Source organism: Onychomys torridus, chromosome 19 (assembly GCF_903995425.1).
Source record: "Onychomys torridus chromosome 19, mOncTor1.1, whole genome shotgun sequence".
Classification (NCBI taxonomy): domain Eukaryota; kingdom Metazoa; phylum Chordata; class Mammalia; order Rodentia; family Cricetidae; genus Onychomys; species Onychomys torridus.
In genome coordinates this window covers 47,033,357-47,045,368 of record NC_050461.1, presented here as the reverse complement: position 1 = coordinate 47,045,368, position 12,012 = coordinate 47,033,357, and the positions used below count along the sequence as shown (strand labels likewise).

The window sequence follows — 12,012 nt, the reverse complement described above, 5'->3', positions numbered from 1 at the left end:
AACAAAAACAAAAAACCAAAACAGGCCAATCACAGTGGGCCAGAACAGACCCCTCTTCCTGTCTGTCCTTAGGTATTTTGTCACAGTGATGGAGAGTTGACTAACACAGTGCTCCAAAGGGCTTGTGGGTTACAGGTATGGCCCCTAGCTTGGCACTATTGGGAAGTGATGGGCACTTTATGCGGGAAGGCTTAGTGGGAGGTCTCTAGGTAACTGGAGTCATGTTCTCAAAGGACATGGATAGACTCCTGAACCTTCACTTGTTTGGCATCCTGGTTCCTAGTGAGATGAGTGGTTTTTCACCACAGACATGTTCCTGTGGTTTCCTACCTCATCAGAAGCCCCAAAGGAATGGGCTGACCAATCATGGGCCAGGTCCTCTACAACAGTGAGCCAAATAGACATTTATCCTTAAGAAGCATCTGTCTTGGGCTTTAGTTACAGTCCCAGCTGTGTAACATGTATCTTCTGATCGAGCCTTCTCACTAGCAGGTCAAACACTGTGCTCCCCAGCTCCATCTAACTCTCTGCTCAACTTCCTTTAAAGCACTTGGATGGAGTCGACTCTTTCACTCCAGACTCGCCCAGCTTGGCTCTTCACTGTGCACCCAGAACCGGGAAAGTACAGTTATTGAGCAAATGAGTGATCTGAAGTACCAACCTGATTATCGGGTCTCCGCCACAGCAAACCAAATACACTATGGTCCTCTTCCTTATCTTGAATGGTGGACGGTTGCCTCGGGAAACTCAAGGCACAATCTTGTAACACCTAGATAAACTTGCCCAGGTACTTTCATGTTGGTTTTATTGCTCCAGCTACCTAGTAACAGAGCATAAAACTAAACACAATGTGCAGAAAACACAGTTGGATAGCCGCTCGTTACCACGGGCTTCTTAGGCACTAAAAGCTCATAGCATCTTTTGGTTTTTCTTCCCCTTTTGGTATTTTTGAGCCAGGATCTTTCCATGTATCCCAGGCTAGCTTTGAACTGTTGATGCTTCCTGCCTCAGCCTCCAGAGTGCTGGGATTTCAAGTGTTTACCATTATGCCCAGCTTCATAAAATCTTTATTACATAGTTGTAAGCCTCTAGGTTAGGTGGCATTTGACCCCCCAGTGACATATGTGCCCTTCCCAGTTCCATACTATTCCCTTATATCAACTGACTTCTGAGACCTTAGGCAAACACACATGTCTTTTCCACGTACATACACGTGTTTCCACAGTAAATGACTCCAAAGCAGCATTTGAATGTGGATAACAATAAAGAAGGGAAAAAGCAAGATGATATTAGATGTGAGTGCTGTGATCATTCATTATGCACACTGAGGTAGCAAATTTTCTCACGAAAGAATCATTTCCGGGCATTCACCAAATATCTTCTGCATAAATGAATAATCTAAAACTAAGTCAAGTTTTGGAGCAGTTGTGGCTGGTATGTCTCTAGTTAGTGCAGAAATGGCTGTGTGTGTGTATGTGTGTGTGTGTGTGTGTGTGTGTGTGTGTGTGTGTATGTGTGTGTGTGTCCCAACACACATGCATGTGTGCATGCTGATGCATGGATGGACATACCTGTGTGTACAGGGGTCAGAGGCTGGTATTGTGTGTCATCTGGAATCACTCTCTACATTATTATTATTATTAATCATCATCATCATTATTGTTATTATTATCTTAGGGTCACACACTGAACCTAGTGCTCACTGATTTGCTAGACTGGTTGGTCATGAAGTGCTGGGGACCCACCCTCCCTCCCCCAGCACTGGGATTAGAAGTGTGCATTGCCACCCCTATATTTTATATGGGTACTGAGGACCCGAACTCAGGTCCAGCAAGCACTTAACTCATGGAGCCATCTCTCCAGCCCTCTTATTTCTGTGAGACATTGGGAGCAATGAAATGTGAGCTTCCAGTTTAGAAATTCTTGAAGTAGCCAAACCGGGCTGGACAGAATCTTGACACATGACAGATCACACCATAGAATGAGTCTTCTTTTTTTTCCTTCAGGGGCATTGTGGACTTTGAAAGCCATTGCTAATTGTGGAACTCATTCCGGCTGTTTTAAGAACCTTTTAGTATCTGCTTCCACTTCAGGTAAGTTCACAAAGGAAGTGGTTACAGGGAAGAGTTCTCCTGTCAAGAGTGCTGTGGAGGATCCACCTGGGCTCTGTGCGTCACTGTGGCGGGGCACACCTGTGGGCCATGAAATCATTATTTTCATATTGCTCTCATCACTCTAGTAATTTGGAGGTCAGCTATCATGAAGGACTGGGATTAAACAGCCTTCTTTACGGTCGCATCCAAGCCCCCAGTTGCTAACGGCACATGTGTGTGGTGTGGGAGTGGATTATCTTACACAGATAGTGAGGAAAGGTGGACAAATGCCAAGACCACCAAGAGTTTCCTCCATAATCACACCCCAGAAGCTTCCAAATCACTCCTAACGCACTTTCCTCGGTGGAGCCAATACTAGCCAACCCCTCCACAGCACGTCCCCGCGTCCCATCTGTTGCCAGACCATCTCATTACTCTTACAGTCCCAACCTTTCTATTCCTCACTGAGCCTCCCATATAGGGTAAGAAAGGTCCTGATGTAATCTGTTCAAGTTTAAAAAGCCCGCATCTCCCCCGCCCCCATCATCCCCTACGTATCTCCTCCTCGGTGATGCCAAATCTTTGAGTTAGACTCACTCTCAGGCTCCGTCATTCATGTGCTCAGTATTTTCAGAGGTTAGAAAGTGTGAGGCACCGGGATATTTTCACAGTAAGTCATTTCAGAAAAGGAGCCCTATCTTCCTTTGAGGCAGCTATAACCTGTTAGCACCACATAGATACTTAAACTAATAACAGGGTTATGCGGTTCAAGGGAACAAACACAGGATGGTATATTTATGCCTCCGATTACAGTCTTTCTCTCTCACAGCACATCAGAGACGCGCAGATGTCAGGGTTTGGGGCTGACACAAATCGTAATCACGCAACCACAGGAGCTAGCCCCCCCCCTTTTCCTGGTGGCCCCAGTTCTTCACCAGCTTTCTCATCACAGGCTGGTGACAGCTTTAAATCACCTCAATCCAAGCTGGACCGTGGTGCACACACATCCTTGGAATGCCTGGGGATGACTTCTGCTCTGTAGCTACTTGTTTCATAAGACTCAGATTTCAGTCCGACTGGGTGTCTGTTCTGAAGACCTCCAGGGACATGGGGACCTTTAATCACATGGGAAGGTGGAGGGAGGAGGGCCGGGGTGGCTCAGGAAGGGGAAAGGCCTGCACTTGGTTTCCTTCTAGGCCAGGCATTGATCTATCCTCCCTGTCAGACTGTATACAGAAGGGGACTTGGCTCTGGCATCAGTAGCTAGGTTGGGAGGAAGTGGCAGGAGGGCCATTGAGGGCTAGGGACTTGGGTGATATGTTGAGATCAAAAGCAAAACAGCAGGAAGTTACATTTGATCACAGCTGGAAGTAAACACGCATGCTCACTGAGGGGTTAAAGCTGGAGATCAGGGAGAGAGCTGGGGAAGCCAGCAGGCTCCAAATAGGGGTGCTGAGCCATGGTCCAGACCAGGGCTGGGAGTTTAGAGGGTGCTCAGAGAAACAAGTACTTCAGCAGCCCTTCACTCCTTCACCAGGAGGAGGGTGGAGCTCTATTGGACGGAAGTCAGCCTGGTGTGAAAACCCAGAGGCTTGCCAGAGCAGCCAAGGAGTCCTGACTGATGTGGAGCCTCCGCTGCTCCATTGTCCAAAGAAACCTCCTCCATCAGAGGGCCAGGCGGCCTCCTGGGACAGGGAGGGGCAAACATTCATATTAAGTAAAAATCTAGAAAACAGAGGAAAGCCAGCTTGTAGCTAACGCCTTTGCTCTAAAGAGGCAGGTCCACTGCAGTAAAGATTCACAGACATCTGCCAAAGGAATTGGCTGGCTGTAGGAACTGCTCGACTGCACCCTTTACAAGTCATGTGCAGGTCAAGTTCACTTAAGTAGGATTCCCTGAGACCCTTTGGCCAGACCCGAGTGAATCATTAAAGTATTTTAAAAAGTACATCGGGTCATAGATGTATTGAACTATTTTTTTAAATTATTATGTTAATATTTAATTAAACTCTTCCTCAAATTCAAGTCAGTATCTGACAGGTGAGAGACAGAAAAGAAGGTTCTGTCCCAGTACAAGGCTTCAGTAGAACACTGTGCAGACATGGGTGCGCATGGAGTACAAATGAAAACATATTTCACTGCAGGATTCTGGAGGTGGGTGTAGGAGGGTGCAGAGTCTGAGGCTGCCTTGGGCTACAAAGTGAGACTCAAACCACAGACAACAATCTTTAAAAAGATTAGAAAATGGTATATTTGGAGTTGGAGAATCCAGCTTGGTGGTGGAGTGCTTGCCTAACATTTTGATTTCCAGCAGATAATACAGTGTATTTCAAAGGTACCTTAGAACTCATTATCATTACGGTCCCAAGTAAATGTCGCCTCCCCTAGAGGATTCCTAGAGTACCAGTGAAGAGTAGCTCATCCATCACTCTGATTTTCCCATCACCCTCATCATATCTCTATGGAGACCATCTCTCAGGTTGGTCAGGCATTATTCTCGGCATAGTAGGTTCTCAATAAATAGATATGAGCTGAATAAAATTTAAAATTCAGTGATCAATTACGAATGTGAGATTGATAAATTACTAATGGAAGAACTAATGTTTTACAGCAGGAAATCTCATTCATTCCTAGGAATTAGGAGTTCATTGTTAGTTACTTTGAAGACGAGAACTGGGGACTGGGGATGTAGCTCAGTTGGGAGCATGGCTGACAAGCATGTGCAAAACCTGGGTCTGCCCCTGGGACTGCATAAAACCAGTGTGTGGTGAATGCCTGAACTCCTAGCACTTGGAAAGTGTAGACAGAGGATAAGAAGTTCGAGGTCACCCTTAGCTACATAGCCAGTTAAAGGCCAGCCTGGGTTTCATGAAATCTTGTCTTAAAAGAAAAAAAGATAGGTATGTTACAGAGGGTGAAGGGAGAGTAAGGACTATTCTCTTAGCTTGAAATGAAATGTCTATCCACAGAATCACCACATTTTTCTGGCCTCTTAATAGCTTACGCTACAAGCTTCTGTGTGAGCATGGAGATGTATACACCTGCCTCTTGGCCCAGTGTGATGAACAAGGTCTCCGGAGAGGCAACACGTCCTTACACTGTGTATGAAAAGATGTAGTAGATGAGAAATGGCCCACTTGAGGCTATGCCAGGGATGTTGACTAGAAGGGACACAGGAGTCCACGGAAGGCGCTAAAACAGGAGCAGGTGTACAAATGGTGAGTGCCACACTCAGGGGCTCGGGCCTCCTTCCACATATAGTTATTGATGATAAGTTTCAACGAAGCTTTTACTTCAACCCAGCCAAGCCTCTCCCGCCTCTATGTCTAACTCCAGGCTGAGTGTGGAAATGTGGCCATCTCCATGGGAACCGACTGCAACGCCCAGCAGGGACTTCCAACCCCAGTGTAAAGAGAAGCTAGAGCGACTGAGAAAAGACAAGCTTTCAATTTCACACTGGTCAGCACGGCATCAACTCAGACCAGGGGCCGGTGAAATTTCTTACTTGGGGTCTCCGTGGAAATACTGAGTGATATTGTAAATATCAAATATTTCATACAGCACAGTTAGCAAATGACAGCTATGGGCCATGTACAACCTGCACTGTGTGTGTAGGTTGTGTGTGTGTGTGGGAAGCATGTACATGACAAGTGTGTACATATGTGTAGGGGACAAATGACCACCTTGGGTGTCATACCCTGAGTGCCATATGCCCACCCTTCTTTCCTTCCTCCTCCTTCCTCTCCCTCTTTCTGTCCTTTTCTTTTCTCTTTTGAGACAATCTCTTACTGGCCTGAAAGTCGACATGTTGGCTAGGCTGACTTGCCAGGGAGCCCAGAGATCAGCACACTTCTGGAATCGTTAGCCGGTGCCATTACTCTTGACATTTTTTTTTAATGGATACAGTCCTGATGTTTGCAACCTTACCAACGAAGCCATCTCCCCATCCCAACATCCTATTTAATATGGCTGATGACAAAAGTCTACTTTTACACGTTTTAAAGTGTGTCTATTGATTCATTTACTGTCTTTACACAGACTTTCACACTGTAGCCCAGGTAGGCCTGGAATTCCCTCTGCAGCAGCCAAGCTGGACTGAATTCATGGCAATCTTTCTTTCTGTATGGACCTCCTCTGAGCTGGGAGTATAGTCATGAACCCATATGTCCACTAGTTTTTACATTTTAAAATACTTGCGAACAAAACTTCCCCAAACTAAATAGCACGTGACATAGACACGTATGAACCTCAAAGTCCCAAATACTTAAAACCCAGCTTTTTATGGGAGGTTTGCCAGCACAGAGGGGAATTCACACCCTTTGTTCCTCTTCTATGCCCATCTAGCCACAGATCACTTACCTGTGATCCATGTGCCCCCCCTAACATCCATTGCAACTATGATAGCTAACTCAACAGCATGATGGTTTATGACTCTGATTTTTTATGCTGAAGTTTCAGCTACCATAAGATCCACACTCACCTATTTTTTTTCCCTTTGACATTTTCAAAGGATGCCTCACCCCCCCCCCCCCCCCTATCTGTCAAAGGGATGCTTAGCTTTTAGCCAAATCCCATAGCCTGGCTGGCTTCTGCTGATAAGCTCCTTCTGTGGCCTCTGTAGCACCATGGTTATTAAAGCTACCAAAACAGCATTCTTAATTAAAGGCCTAGGGAAAACCCCAGCTCTCCCTACACCCCACCACCATCACTTTATTACAAGTGGGCATAGCCAGGATTTGTTTTTAAAATGCACCCTAACATTAACACTCTTCATATTGACTTTCCTCTTGGATTGTATGGGAGGGAGAAAGAGAAGGGTTATGGAATTGTGGATCTGGCAGGCTTTAGTGTCCTACCACTTGGTATTCTGATGGGATCATTCTATGGATATTCAAATCCTTTATAGAAGAAGGAATGGACCTTTCAGTTTACACAGATTCTCCTAATGTTCATTTTAGGGCCCAGGGTACTGGGGGATTGAACCCAGGCCAGTATGAGAACTTAGCATGTGCTCTACCCCTGAGCTACATCTTCAATGCTTCTTATATACTTTAGGTGTGTGTGTGTGTGTGTGTGTGTGTGTGTGTGTGTGTGTGTGTGTGTGATTGCATGCACATGGGCCTAAGGGAGGCCAGAAAAGAATGTGAGATCCCCTGAATCTGAAGTCACAACCAACCAGATGTGGGTGCTGGGAACCAAACTCCAGATCTTTGGAACAGTAGCAAAGATCCTTAATCACCAACCCAGCTCTGTAGTTCCCCATATACTTTAAATTGCTCTTACATATCTTAATTTCAATGCCTTATAATACCTAAGGCTACAAAGTCATTGTGGCTCTAGGTGTTTTGGAAATAAAGACCAATTCTTTCGGTGAATAGCTGGTTTAATCAGGACTGCAGAATGCACAGGTCCAGAGGCCCTCTGCTTACCCAAGGAAGATGTTGTGGTCTGGAAATTGTAACTTGGCCTAGAGCTCATTGGGAGAAAAATATATTCAGGAACTTACACACATGGGTCGAAGAGATACTCAGACTCCAACATGAAAGCTATTCTGGAGTTCCAATGAACCCCTAATCACTGGCAAGGGGGTTAGCCAGGCACATCTGATGTTGTTGTGCAGCATTTAGGTTCCCCAGGACCAAGCCCTTCAGCAATGAACCAGGGCATTAGCATCCCGTCTAAGGCATCCATTGCAAGCGATGTAGTCAGCCAGATCCTAATCGTGCGGCTCCCTCTTCTGTCAGTGAGTTCTATTTGGCACAGCTGCCCCTGACTCTGAATGGGCCAACAGATTGGGGTCAACTTTTCATTTCATTAATTGAGATTGACGCGGGCCTCGGATAAAGCATGAACATCTCAGATGCCTGCTACATACAAGTCTAAGGTTACTTTGAGAGACTTTGTCTTAAAAAAGGTTGCTTTTTGCCATCAGTGCCTGAATATGTAAATGCCTTGCATTAGAAATCATGTCTTTTTTTTCTACAGCAAAAGAAAAGTGTGTGTGTGTGTGTGTGTGTGTGTGTGTGTGTGTGTGTTCCTTAAAGAGTGAACTGCAGCCTGGCGTGGTGACATTCACTTGTAATCCCAACCAAGGTGAGAGAATTGTGAGTTCAAGGCCAATCTGGCCTCCATAGTAAGATCCTACTTAAGAAAAGTGAAAAGAAAACCCCCAAAGAAACAAATAAATAGTTCATAAATATGAAAATTTGTTTCCACACAACCATCACTTTGAGGTAGTGGAGGACCAGGGGTCAGTCACAGCTGAGTTCGACCACAGTTCTGCCAATAGAGAGGATCATCTTATCAGCAACTACCATCTTCAAAGCACACCATATGTGTGGAAGATTTAATATGGATTACTTCATTCAATCCTCAGTCCAGCTCCGGAGCTAAGGGGCATTCTTTCTGAAATGTATGGAGGAGTGGGGGGGGGGGGTGTGGGATGGAGGAAAAACCAAAGAATAGTCTAATATAAATGTTACTTTCCTTGATTATAAAAATCACTCAAGTCAGATCAGAACCCCTTACCAGGGCACAGAGGGGAGCTTCATACTCACTGGCTAATCCTAGAATCCTAGAATCCTTGCCCCTAATCACTCTAAATCTCAAAGACACAGAGGCTGGGCCACATCATCCAAGAGGCATCCTGCTTGAATAGCCTGGAGATCTAATCACCTCTGAGGCAGGATTACAAGGAGAAAATTGTTGGAAACACCCAACTACCAGCGGTGAAAGGAAGAAAAACCCACAGAGGGGGAAGGGGGGACAGCAGCACTGAGAATAAAGTACAGAGCAGAAACTGTTTGTAACTTAATAAAGGCTCAAAAGTCTTGTGGTTTCTCCGTTTTTCCATTTTATTTTCATGTCAGAATACAAACTAGTAAAACTGAATTAAATCCCCCAAAAGAAATAACCACAAAGCAGGAGAGAGAAATACTACTGGTTGTCTTTGGTTTTGAAAAATTAGGCTGCCAATTTCTATGGTTTGCAATGTGATCACTTAACCTCTTTGAATGACAGTTCTCCCACGGAAAGTTTAGAAGGTATTTTGGGGGCAGGGGGTAACAATCGTCTATACTAAAGGCATTGAGAAAAAAGTGGAGTCCCAGGGAAAGTAGAGGAACAGACAAATTCTACCAAAGAAAGGCAGACTTCGGGCACAAATTTGACTACCAAACAGCTGTTTGTTCTCATTTTGTTTAGTCTTTTTGCAGAAGAGGGCTTTGGGGGATCTGCCATGCAAAAGAAATTAAAGGAAGGTCACGCAAGGATTGCTGGTGGGGACCCACTTCGGGAGGAAGCCCGGGAGGTCGGTGAACTCCGGAGAAGAAAGTTTCTTCCTGGTTGGTTTTAGTGGCTTGGGCATGGTGGGATCCCAAGAGCACAAAAAGCTAAGTCAGGAGTCAGGAAGCCAGATTCAAAGATGCAACCCATCACTTTTGTATAGAAGAAGTGTTAGCTACTGTAGAACAAATAAATACCCTCCGCTGGGAGGAGTGAAGCCCGTTAAAACTATCTGCTTCACATCCACACACCGCTTTATCAGGGAGGAAGTCGAAGCTACCAGCATGGCTTGTTCGCACGTCCCACAGTGCAAGGCTAAAGTTGAGAGGTTTTAGATCCCTGATGATAGGCTTAGATAAGTTTTTATAGCAGTTTAGCCAAACACAACACAACAAAACAAAACCCATCTGTTCTTTGAAAATCTGTGAACTTCAGAAACTGAGAATTCAAACCCCTGACCACTGGTTTTACAGAGTTAACTCAATCTAAAACCTGGAATTCAGTTAAATGGCAAATCTGACCCATACTTCACATTCTGACACCCTGCTGGGTTTGTATCCAGGGCATAACCAGTTTGTATCCAGTGTGCCCCAAATCCCCCAAAACAACTCTCCCTCGGGGAGATCGGAACTTTCTGAGACGATGCCCTGCCAAGGCCAAACTCGCTTTCCCTAGGGGCGTCAAAAATAGGTGCAGTAGCTCCAGCTACCTGAGGGTGGTACAGCGAGAGCGCTAAGGACCAGCCAGAGCTTAATGAAATTCCAGCGATGCACACACACACACGGTCAGCTTTACACATACCAACTTCATACAGCACATCCAGAGCAAATCATCTACCTCATTGTTTCTCACGAACGTTGTGAAACCGAGCAAGCCCTCTCCTCCTTAGGGCGTCCCGACTTTTCTGACTGCAGAACGAGACTCCACCGGGACACAAAGAGGGGAGGACCTGCTCTGGCCGTCAACCTGGGGCCTGCTGCGCAACCCCATCTCCCATCCCCCCCATCCCGTTACCCCCAAACCCACCCACTCATCCCCGGCCAACAGCCCACACAGTCGTAGCCGCCTAGGTATTACCGTTCATTCGGGTGACGCATGAGACACAGGTTCTCAACTCTCTCGCTCACTTCTGAAATCGCGGACTTGCTGATCTGGGGGAGCCCATGAGAGTTTCTGCTCTCGCAGGGCTGCTCCTAGCTGGGACTCGCAACACACTCCCCGTCCTCGCGCCCGCGCACCGCTGTTGGGGTGTGGGCCCCGAGGGTCCTATGTGGGGACAGTTCCTCTGGACTTGGGGAGTGGGGTGGCACCCGGCGGCGCTTGAGCAAACTTCACCGAGCTTGCAAACTGCAGCCGCGGGGGCTGCAGCGAGGGGCGGGAGAACCGGGCCGGCAGACCTAGGCTGAGCCCGGACCTGGGGACTCCCAGGACAGCGAGCAGCACCGTCAGCTACCTTCAGTCCCTTCCCAGTTGTGGCGCTCAGCCCCCCTCCCCCCCCCCCCCCACGACCTCCTCCTCAGGAGCAGACACCGTGCTCTGCCCGTCCCACCTGCAGATTCGGGGTGCGTGGCCGAGGTCCCCGGCTTCCCTGGTCCGGTCCCTGGAATAGTCCTGGCGGCGCTTACCGGAGAGGGGCGGCTCCCGAGCGCCGGCTCCGCGATGTGCTGCGCTCCAGCGCCGGCTCCGGCGGCCCCGAGCCCTGCAGCCCGCCCAGCTCCACTTCCTCTTTCCCACTCCGCGCCCGGCGCGCCCCGCCCCGCCCCGCTCCTCCGGCCGCCGCCGCGGGTCGCGGTCCCCGCCCGCCTCCTCGGGGGCCCTGCGGGCGGACCCGGCAGAGAGGAGGAGGCCGTTCAGAAAGAGATTAAGCTTGCTCTCTGGAGTTTTGCCAAAGACAGCAGTCAAATTACAGCCTCTAGGGGCAAAAGTTTTTTGTTTTTTTTTTTAAATCCCTGCTACTGTTTTCCAGACGCATCATTTCCCCGCCTCCACCCCCCCCCAGCCCCTTCCTATGGGCTGTTCAGGTTTAGTTAGCTAAGCCTCGGATGTGGCCATTTCCTAGAGCGCCCTGAAATCGGATGCAAAACGATTGCTTTGCGTCCACACTTGAGTTTCACGCTGAAGCTTGTGAGGTCATAACACTAAAAAGTAGGAGAAGGACGCATCCTGGTTTCAGGCATCATTACCTCCATCACCCCAGTAAACGTACCGGATGACCTTTGATCAGAGAAAGCAAAAGTGGAAAAGGAGGCAGAGACCTTTGAGACAGACAGATGTTTAAAAGGCACCGATATGGCAGGACAATAAAAGCAAGACCTCTATCAAAGCTGCCTTGGAGGTGACGTCCTTAACACTTGGCACCTTTCAAACAGGTGTGTCAGACATGCCTGGGCTCCATCAGGCCTAGTAAGGTGCACCCATGAACTCTTCACTCGTTTCTAAAGACTTCATTCAGCTCACAGGGTGTGTGGTTTTGAGGAATTAGTTAATCTCTCAGTGCCTGTTTCCTCATTGGTGACGATGGTAATGTCTACCCCCATAGAATTGTGCAGGTGATTTAAATAAAACGATGCATTTGGAACCTTAGGAGACTACCCTTGCATTTACCAAATCCTGAGTATGCATTAGCTGTTACTAT

At 47.4% G+C, this 12,012-nt stretch overlaps 1 protein-coding gene across 2 annotated transcripts in view; it reads right to left on the bottom strand.

Moving 5' to 3' along the window:
- Window positions 1-11,085, bottom strand: part of Plekhg1 (pleckstrin homology and RhoGEF domain containing G1) — a 213,740-nt gene extending 202,655 nt beyond the window's left edge. The window contains exon 1 of one of the 2 annotated variants that reach the window (XM_036168921.1): window positions 10,927-11,085. The gene's annotated coding sequence lies outside the window, so the exon portion shown is untranslated. The remainder of the gene's footprint in view (window positions 1-10,926) is intronic. The other variant, XM_036168922.1, reaches the window with a different exon arrangement.
- Window positions 11,086-12,012: the final 927 nt, after the last annotated feature.